This window comes from Carlito syrichta, unplaced genomic scaffold (genome assembly GCF_000164805.1).
Source record: "Carlito syrichta isolate Samal-C Ts95f unplaced genomic scaffold, Tarsius_syrichta-2.0.1 Scaffold311665, whole genome shotgun sequence".
In the NCBI taxonomy this organism is placed as follows: domain Eukaryota; kingdom Metazoa; phylum Chordata; class Mammalia; order Primates; family Tarsiidae; genus Carlito; species Carlito syrichta.
This window is the reverse complement of record NW_007255761.1, coordinates 92,451-101,985: the sequence shown is the minus strand read 5'-3', so window position 1 is coordinate 101,985 and position 9,535 is coordinate 92,451. Positions and strand designations below refer to the sequence as shown.

Here is a 9,535-nt window from a genome sequence, read left to right as displayed (position 1 = left end):
GGAGCAGCTATATATATTCCTGCCATTTTGTAACCTTCAAGCAACAACATGGTACTTTTGTCCTCAGTTTCCTTCATTTATAAAATAAAGGGTTTATACTATATAACATGCTAAATACCTTTAGGGCCTATACACTGATGATCATTCATCTTTCCAGTTTTGCTAAAGCTTTATTGTTGACTATGTCAACTGAAGGAAAGTCAGTGGGAATATCAGCAGTTAATATAAATGAAATTGGTGATTAATTTAGAAATTTCTCCCAGGCATGAACTCCCCCCAATTTATTCTTCATATATTTAGAAACAAAATGATTTAAGAAATCAAAAAATGTTTGTAAATAAATTTTAAGAAATATTACAGGTGGACTGCACTGTCTCAATAAACCCTTGGCAACTGTTTGAGCAGGGATTCACCCTGTACAATAAAAAAACCAAAGTTTTCTTACATACAGTTAATATAGTTTGGACTTTTTCCTTTACAATATTGGTTGAAAAATAGTGAATACTTAGAAGAAATATATTTCAAAGGCATCAGACTTACTGATCATGATTTTTCTCTTGATATCAAAAGAAGTATTACTGGTTTATTTAAAAAGAAAATGGTATGGAATATTACTTAGAGCCTAATTTTGGGAGAAATAAAAGTGCTAATTTTAATTTGAAGACTAGCAGTGAACTGTGTAATTGACAGAAAATAAAAGCATTGGTGAGAGAAAAGACTTTTCCTATGCTCCTTCAAGTAAAGAAACTGGTAGTCTGTGAATTAAACTTGAAAAAAAGATTTAGATAAACGGGGGGGGGGGGAATGTTTAATTGCTTGTGTGCAAGAGCTTACAAAGGAAGTAATTTCTTAACATTTAAAGTTAGAAGTATATATATCTAATTTAGTAGGGAAAAATGAGGGGGTAAGAAAAAGCTTTTATAGTGAGAACAAGTAAGTTTCTTTAAAAAAGACAAATACATTCTTCTGAAAAGCAAACAGGAGATAAGACAGTTGTGATAATGTGTATTTATTCAGGTGTGAGTTGTCTTTCCATCTTCTTTATGTCCATCAAACTTCCCCGGAGAAGGGATTTATGGTAGGTTCACTCTTGGTCTTCTTCTGAGAGTAAAGTCACCCTGAAGAGAAAATGTATGGCAGCCTTGTTTCCCAGAAGTTTCTGGTTGTAGTCAGATGAAGGAAGCTTTCTGAAAAGGCTCTTTTCTGCATCTGGTGAATCTCAAATGTCTTCAACTAAAAATAATCATACCAACTTGAGGGTTCTGTGTGGGTTCCAACATTTCTTCCATTTTGAAATGTCTTGAGAAGTTTTACAAAAAACAAGCCAGGTTAGTTACTGTGAAGGGAAGATCTGGGTTAGAAGATGAGAGGTAGGAGTTCTGCAAAGGGAGAGAAGAACATAAATTAGAACGAGAATGAATAAGCAGAATAACAAATTTGAGCAGATTGCCCTGTATCCCATTGAACCAGTCTTTCAATCCTTAGAATAGATTGGTCCAGAAAATCACTGTGCATCATTTATTTGATAAAGAATATTAACCTTTTCTTTTCTTTCTTTTTTTTTTTGGAGGGGGAGTTATTGTAGAGGTGAGGTCTCACCAAGTTGTCCAGGCTGGTCTTGAACCCCTGGGCTCAGGCAATCCTCTCACCTCGGTCTCCCAGAATGCTGGGATTACAGGCTTGAGCCACTGCACCTGACCAACCTTTTCTTTTTAAAAGTGTTAATTAGACACAATTTGCTCTGTCTGATTTATGTAAAAGCAGCATTGTTTGTTAATGATTGTATAAACTCCTCTTTGTTGGTCATTCAGTGTATCCAGAATGGGACAACTTTGGAATACAACAGAAGCTAAACTGTCAACCTCTGATTGCAGTTCTTCTATAGATTTTATAGAGTTATTTAATCTTCATTCTATTACCTTGGAAACATTTAGGATTATTCTTTATAAATTATAAGTTCCAAAACTTGGGGAAAAGGTAGTCATCACTAAATAGAAGTTGGAGCTGTGATACACAAGTGAGTTTTCTCTGATGTCTCAACGAATGCTTCTTTGTGGTGGTGTCATTTATGTACAAAGGAGCTCAGATTTGTTATTCAACTATTGCTTAAGGTACAGCGCCGGGTAAGGAAGATGCCTGGTATCTGAGTTTACATTGTCTTGACCATATAGGTAGCAACTCTTTATTTACTTCAGTGCCCCACAAAATAAAGAGACCACTGTTATTCATGGATGAGGTGAAAGTGGAAATTGTGATTGCCAAATTGGAGTCAGGTATATTTCACAATCTCTGTCATCAATCATGTTGGCATCTGTACTTCTCCATTTTTCTATGTGTCTCTGTCAGGCTATAAGAGTAAAAGTAAAATAAGTTATGAAGTATTTAATAGAGAAGTCCTGAAGTCTGGCCTTGACAACTATGAAGTTTGGTTTTATCACCTGACCAACTTAATCTAACCTCTTGGTCTATCATATAATATTCGGTATTAAGCAGCTTAATCAGAGGAACAGTGGGTTATTCCAAATCCTCCAAGTGTGGTCCATAAACCAAGAGTGACAAGACAAACGCTTGTTTCACAAAAGTGATCAGACAAATGCTTGTTTCACAAAAGTTAGTAATATAACCACTTATGACATCTATGGAGGTTTTAAAGTTACCATATTTGTAGAATCAATCACGGGTTTCATTACAATGTTGTCTTGGTATCTTACCTTAAAAGTGTCTGGTGCCATTTCTGTTTTCAATGCAAAGAAAAAACATTCCCATCCAACAACTTCACCTGAGAGAAGAATAAAGCTCAAGGTTCCAGGGAGGTTTTTCTAGTGCCAAATCAGTTTACCACAAGGAAAGGTAGAGTGATTTTTGTCTTCCTACTTATGGATATCATAGCATTTTGACATTCATTTTTCCAGTCTAAATCCAGTAGGTGTTTGTGTTAGTTGAAACAAAAACTAGTTAGGTTATTTTTATCATCTAGATGTTTACATGACCTGTAAATCAGATTGATTAGTTAAAATTGTCAGTGTTTGGAAGACTGATGCAGATGTCGTTATTGAATATGTGCTAGAATTGTCAAAAAAAAAAAAGTCATAAGGGTAAATTGTCACAAGACACAATCTGAAAGAGAGTCCATTGTGGAAAACAGAAGGAAGAATAGAACAACCATCTTCAGGCAATCTGTCAATAGATACGACAGGGCAGTTTCTGTTTAAAGCTAAAATGAGATTTTCCAGTACTGTTTCTTTATTTGTTTTAGTAAAGAAGAAGAAAAATTTCAGAGGAATTTAGGTAGAGAGGTAGGTTTTGATTCAAAATATTGGGGGAAACCGTTTACTTTATGGTATCCTCTGCTTTGAGATTCTGTGAGTATATTCTGAAAATCTTCGTTTGTAGTCAACTATAAGACTGGCCTTGCAATTATCCTGAAATTGATGATCTGTGTCTAGCTTGACATGACTTGCATGAATCCAGAAGGGCTTTTTTTTTTCATAACAGTGTAGGTGGTTAGCAGTACTTCATACAGTTTCTCCCAGTAATCTGACAGTGCCTGCTTTCTTCTAAAAATCTTGATGTATACTTGATATTTTGTTAAAAAGAGATGACAAGATTTGCAGGTAGATGAAAAACATGTTGGGGATATGCTAGAAACTTAATAATTAGTTCTTGTAGAGAGCTAGTCATAGTACTTGAGTACTTTCACTCAAGTCCTCATAATGCTCACTCACTTCAGGAATAAAAGGCTTAGAAATGCCAACAGGCATCGAGTTACAACAAATTATTTCAAAAGTTGCTAATCCATGTCTTTTGTTTGGGGTCTTCCCCTTTTTTATAAGTGCCAGGAACAATGTCTCTGGTCATTCATTTTCTTGACATTCTTTCAAGAGTCTTTTTAACGTCTAAATTGTGATGTTCCCCTTTACTTGAGGATTGGGGTTGGTAGAGAGTATAAAATTTTAATGACTAATCCAGAGATTTTGTGAGCAAATGATTTACTTGTGCTGAAAAGTGAGTTTCTTGATCCTATTCAATCCATAAAGTAATGCCCAAATGAAGAATAATCTCAGTCATTAGTATATTATTGTTATAGCATTAGTATGTCTAGTTGGAGAGCATCCAGTTTATCCACTAAACATGCAGACAATCACCAAGTACAGATTGAGTATCCTTTATCCATAATGCTTGGGTAGTAACAGTACTGTTTCAGATTTTGAATTGTTTTGGACTTAGGAATATTTGCATTATACTCACTGATTGAGCATCGCTAATCCAAATGCCCTAAGTTCAAAATATTTTAATGGGCAGTTCCTTTGAGCATCATGCCAACACTTAAAAAGTTTTGTGTTGAGTAAAATTTTGTATTTTCAAATTATGTATACTCAACCTATTGAGAATAGCCTAAAGCTTGAGGTAAATGTATAAAATCCATTGGGAATATTGAAAGGGCAATGTGGGTATTGGAGTATCTTTTGGAGTATACCGGTTATCCTCAGAAATTTGGTTAGATTTACAGGTAATACATCGAAAAGTAACTTCAGATTTACAGGTAATACATCGAAAAGTGTTGGGGGTATATAAGACATATTTTGATTTTGAGACAATTCTTATAGCTAAGGGCAATCAGGTGGAATATACTGGGGACTCTCCATCACCAGGGAGGGGTAATAAAGTAGCAAGATTCAGGGTGTTACAGTAATGCAATACGATGAAAAAATTTATTAATAGGTCCTGTTCCTAAGTAGTCTGCCACCCTGTAAAGGGGTGCCATGTTTTATAAACTTGTAAGAGAACTGACGCAACATGGGGAATATAGAAGTGAATGGAAGAGCCTAATATGAGGGTACTGACTTTCTCACGATAGCAACTGTGTCTACTGCACATAGACACGGAGACATGATTGATATAAGAGATATGTTATATAATTTATTTGAGAGTCAACTGACTGTTCTAGAATACTGACAGAAATCACATTAATTTTATGGCAGTCTAGTTGAAAAGGTTTGCCAAAGTTAGGTAATCCAAGAGCTGAGGATGTGGATAACTTTAATGCTTCAAAGGAGGCCAATATCTCAAGAGTCAGAATAAGGGCTCTGAGCTTGCATCTAAGTGGAAAATCTATAAAGATATGACTAGAGCAGCAAAATTAAGAATCCATTTATGGCAAAAAACCAGCTGTTCCTAACCATTTGTGTAATTGCTTCTTTGTTCTTGGAGATAGATTATCAAAATTGACTGGAGGTATTTTGGGGTGATTTTTAGTGCCCTGAGATATGTAACAATTGTTTAAACCCATTAAAGTTTAGATTTGTTGGCTTTGTGGCCTTGCTGAGTCAGTGTTTTCAGAAGAATTAGGAAGTCCATAAGAGCACACAATATAGCTTGCTTGCAAAGCAGGAGGTTATCAACATATTTGACAAGAGTGGAGCCTTGGGTAAAGGACTCAGTCATCTTTGAGAGCTTGGGATATATTGAGCATGACTATAAAATAATATTGAAGTATGTGAGTCCATTTTAGTTGTCTTTGCTTAAAAAAAAAAAAGAAGAAATTTTGAGACAGGGTGCAATAATATTGGAAAGAAAGTTGAACAGAGGTCAACTACTCTAAACCGGGCCATATCAGTTGGGATTGATGTGGGGTTATGTACTACAGGATAGCAAAAGATCACAAAATGTATAACTCTTAGAATTTGTACAAATCAATAGGTATTATTTCCTCCTGAATCAATTTATTTTTCTTCTTCACTGGCAAAAGCAGTATATTTCAGGGTGAAGAGATAAAAGTAATAACTTATTGCAAAAGAGAATCTAATATAGGTTTGATATCTTATTTTACAGTCCAGAGAGGAGACATTGGGGTACAGATGAAATGGATTTACTTTTTCTCCAGGCAATGAGCACAGGCTCTGCACTTAGTAATAGTCCAGCCTTATTAGCATGTGAGGCCCAAAGACTAATTGTTATATCTTTTAAATCTGAATCCTCTACAGAGGAATTTGAATCAAAATGTGTCTCCATTAGGAATAGTAGAAAGATTGAGGTTTGGTTTGAGGACAAGGAAATAAAGATGCCCTTTTCATTACATTGTATGGTAACATTGAACTTACATAGGTCTCTGCCTAAAAGGCTTGTGGGTGAGAAGTCAGAAACCGAAAAAGTTTGGTGAGTATTAAGAGAGTCTAAGGATATTTGGCTAGCCTGAGAGATGGAAAGTAACAAAGCCTGCCAGAGATTTGAACAACTTGAATGTCATTAGAAGTGCCAGGTAAAGATAAATCCTTTGAACAGAGGGTAGAAAAATTCTATTTATTTTCTTTTAATTTTTTATTTTAAAAATGTGGGGTACAATTCAGGGTTAGGTATATAAATTTTCATTATACAGGTACCCTTGTTGATGAGGTGTGCCCCACCTTCCCTGGCAGTTTCCCGCTACTGCCAATCCTGCCCCACCCCCAGCAGTTTCCCACTACTGCCAATCCGTTTCTTATAGTATTATGATAATTGTTCAAGGTCCTATGAGTGATATGTGATACTCAGTTTTTCTTTCTGCAATGGGTCACGCAGTATTGTAAACTCTAAGTCCATTTAAAAATCTAGTTCCCAATCCTCTATTTTAATTTTAATGGTGGTGTTACCAAAATGCCAGGGGTTCTGTCTAGGTCTCATTTCTCACTGCACCAGAAGACAATCACAGAGACAACAGTATTGCCAAAGAAAAGGGTGATATCAGCTGGGAGAACAAGATATCAGTTTCAAATACATCTTCCACCTTACTAAAATGGTAGGTTTATGCAGCAGGGAATAAATAAAGCTGCATACAGGAAAACAGGATTTAGAGAGGGGTAAGAAAAGAAGAGTTGGTCAACAGGAGGCAGGTGGCCGGTTATGCAGTCATGAAAGATGAGGGGTCCAGCCCCTCACTGTCTGAATCAGATGATCTGGTGAGTTTCAGTTCCTTGCCTGAGAATTCATTTCCTGAGGAAGAAACTCAGATAAGACAAATGTAAATTTCAAGATTTAATGCTGGCTGGATCAATTCCTATATTTATTTAAAAGAAAAAAACATAGACTTTAGTTCTATGGGACAATTGGGGTGGTTTCAATGGGTTCTGGGGTACAAGTGATGACTGAATGATTCTATGAATTGGTGGGGAGAAATTGCCCTGCAGGAGGAGAAAAATGTAACTTTAGGGGGTGCTAATGTCTGGAGTAATCATTATTTAAGTTTTCCTTTCCCTTAAGTTCAAGGTGGCTCTTATATAATGTCCTGCATTTTTACATTATCTACAAGTATCTTGAGATGAGTCAGAGAGGTTTTGCCACTGGTTAAAAAAGATGGGTGGAATTTGAGTTACCCTCAGAGTCATATTTTCGTTTTTGTAAATACTTTATTTATAAAGTGAGAATTATTTAATGTCTTTTTTGCAAGATACTTTCAAAGAATTGAGGAGCACCCTCAATAATATACTATAAGGAGCTAATCTGCCCATCTCATCACATTATTTATGAAATGTTATTTTATGTCAAGAAGAATATTTCCAACAAAAGCAGAAATTAAATGATTTCTATTCTTTGAGTCCACTACATTTAGGGCACTGTGCCTTTGAAATGGTTGTATTAAACATTCCACAATGGATTTAGGGTGTTCCTTTTTGAGTGTGCTTTGGCCCAGTTAACCTTAGGTGGAAAGGCCTTATTTTTAATTTAATTTTATTTTATTTTATTTTGAGTTAGAGTCTCACTCCGTCCCCCAGACTGGAGTGCAGTGGCCACTCCCGGCCACCGTAGCCTCGACCTGCTGGGCTCCAGCGATCCTTCCGCCGCAGCCTTCCGAGTAGCCGGAATTACAGGCACGCGCTACCACGCCCAGCTGATTTTTTTATTTATTGTAGAGATGAGGTCTCACTGCCCAGGCGGATCTCGAACCCGCAGGCTCAGGCAATCCACTCACCTCAGCCTCCCAAAGGCGCGGGATTACAGGCTGAGCCACCAAGCCTGGCTTGGAAAGGCCTTATAATAGTTCCTATTAGGCCCTGAGTATCAATGCCCAAAGGATCATTTGTAGTAGAGCCTAAAAGAGGTCTGGCCATCTGTTTCCCTAGTGAGGAGAATTCTTTTCAGAGGCTACCTGTCTTAACATAAAATTATAGTACAATCATGAATAGGAAGAGCACCTCTTAATAGCCAGTCATGTTTTCTTAGAAGAAGGCCCAGTTTCTATGAGTGGCCTAGTGGACTGAATAGATATTTAGATTCAAAACTGAATGTGAAACTCATCTCTGCTTCTTAGATCTATGTAATCTTAATTCTATGGCTACATAATATTCCATTGTGTATATGTACCACATTTTCTTTATCCAGTCCAACTTCAGTGGACAACATGGTTGGGTCCATGTTTTTGCTATGGTGAATAGAGCTGCAACAAACGTACGTGCACCCGTATCTTTGTTGTAGAATGATTTGAGTTCCTCCGGGTATATTTCCAATAGGGGAATTGCTGGGTCATATGGAAGGTTAATTTCTAGTTCTTTCAGAAGTCGCCACATTGTCTTCCAAAGAGGATGCACTAGTTTGCATTCCCACCAGCAGTGTAGAAGCATTCACTTTTCTCCACATCCTTGCCAGCATCTGTTGTTGTTTGTTTTATTAATTATGGTCATTCTTACTGGGGTTAGGTGGTATCTCAATGTGGTTTTGATTTGCATTTCTCTGATGATGAGTGAGGTTAAGCACTTTTTCATGTGTCTGTTGACTGCCTGTATATCTTCTTCTGAGAAGTGTCTATTCATGTCTTTTGCCCACTTTTTAAAGGACTATAAAGAAAGACAAATATATGGACTTCGCAGCAACTTGGATGGATTTGGAGTTGATCATACTCGGTGATCTACCACAGAAACAAAGAACAGAGTGCCATATGTTCTCACTCATAAGTGGACCATGAACAATTATAATACTACAAGACAGTGTTTGGCAGTAATGGTAAACTGTTGGGGGGCGGGATTGGCAGTTGAGGGAAACTGCTAGGAGACGGAGGGGCATACCTCATCAACAAGGGTACCTGCATAATCAAGGGTTGTATACCTTATCCTGAACTGTACTCCAGATCTTTTTAACAAAAATAATAATATAATAAAATAATAAAACAAAACAACAAAAGAAAAAACATAATCTTAATTCTATATAACCATATATATAGAATGGTTATATATATATAACCATATATATATTGTTTCACATACGGTTGCATATTTAATTTTCTTCTCAGGCTTCAGCAATGTATCTGCAAAAAAATATGTAAAGAGAGCTAACTCATACAGTCACTCAGGTTAAATGAAATAATGTATATTTATCTATGAGCTTTGCTGCAAAAGCCCAAACAACTAAAATGACTTAGAAAAACAAACATGTCTTGTTCATGCTGAAGGAGGACTTCCAATCAGCTATGGCTTCACTAAACATTGCTGGGCTTCATCTTTCCTCAATCTTGTGCTATATTGAATGAGCAGCTATTGAATGACATATGCTTTTTTAAAAGCATGCA

At 36.5% G+C, this 9,535-nt stretch overlaps 1 long non-coding RNA gene across 1 annotated transcript in view; it reads right to left on the bottom strand.

Annotated features, from left to right (window-relative positions):
- Positions 1-1,305: 1,305 nt before the first annotated feature.
- The window catches only part of LOC110596618, a 41,252-nt gene continuing 33,022 nt past the window's right edge, over positions 1,306-9,535 (bottom strand). Inside the window, exon 3 of the long non-coding RNA XR_002482587.1 lies at positions 1,306-1,379. This is a non-coding gene — a long non-coding RNA (uncharacterized LOC110596618). The remainder of the gene's footprint in view (positions 1,380-9,535) is intronic.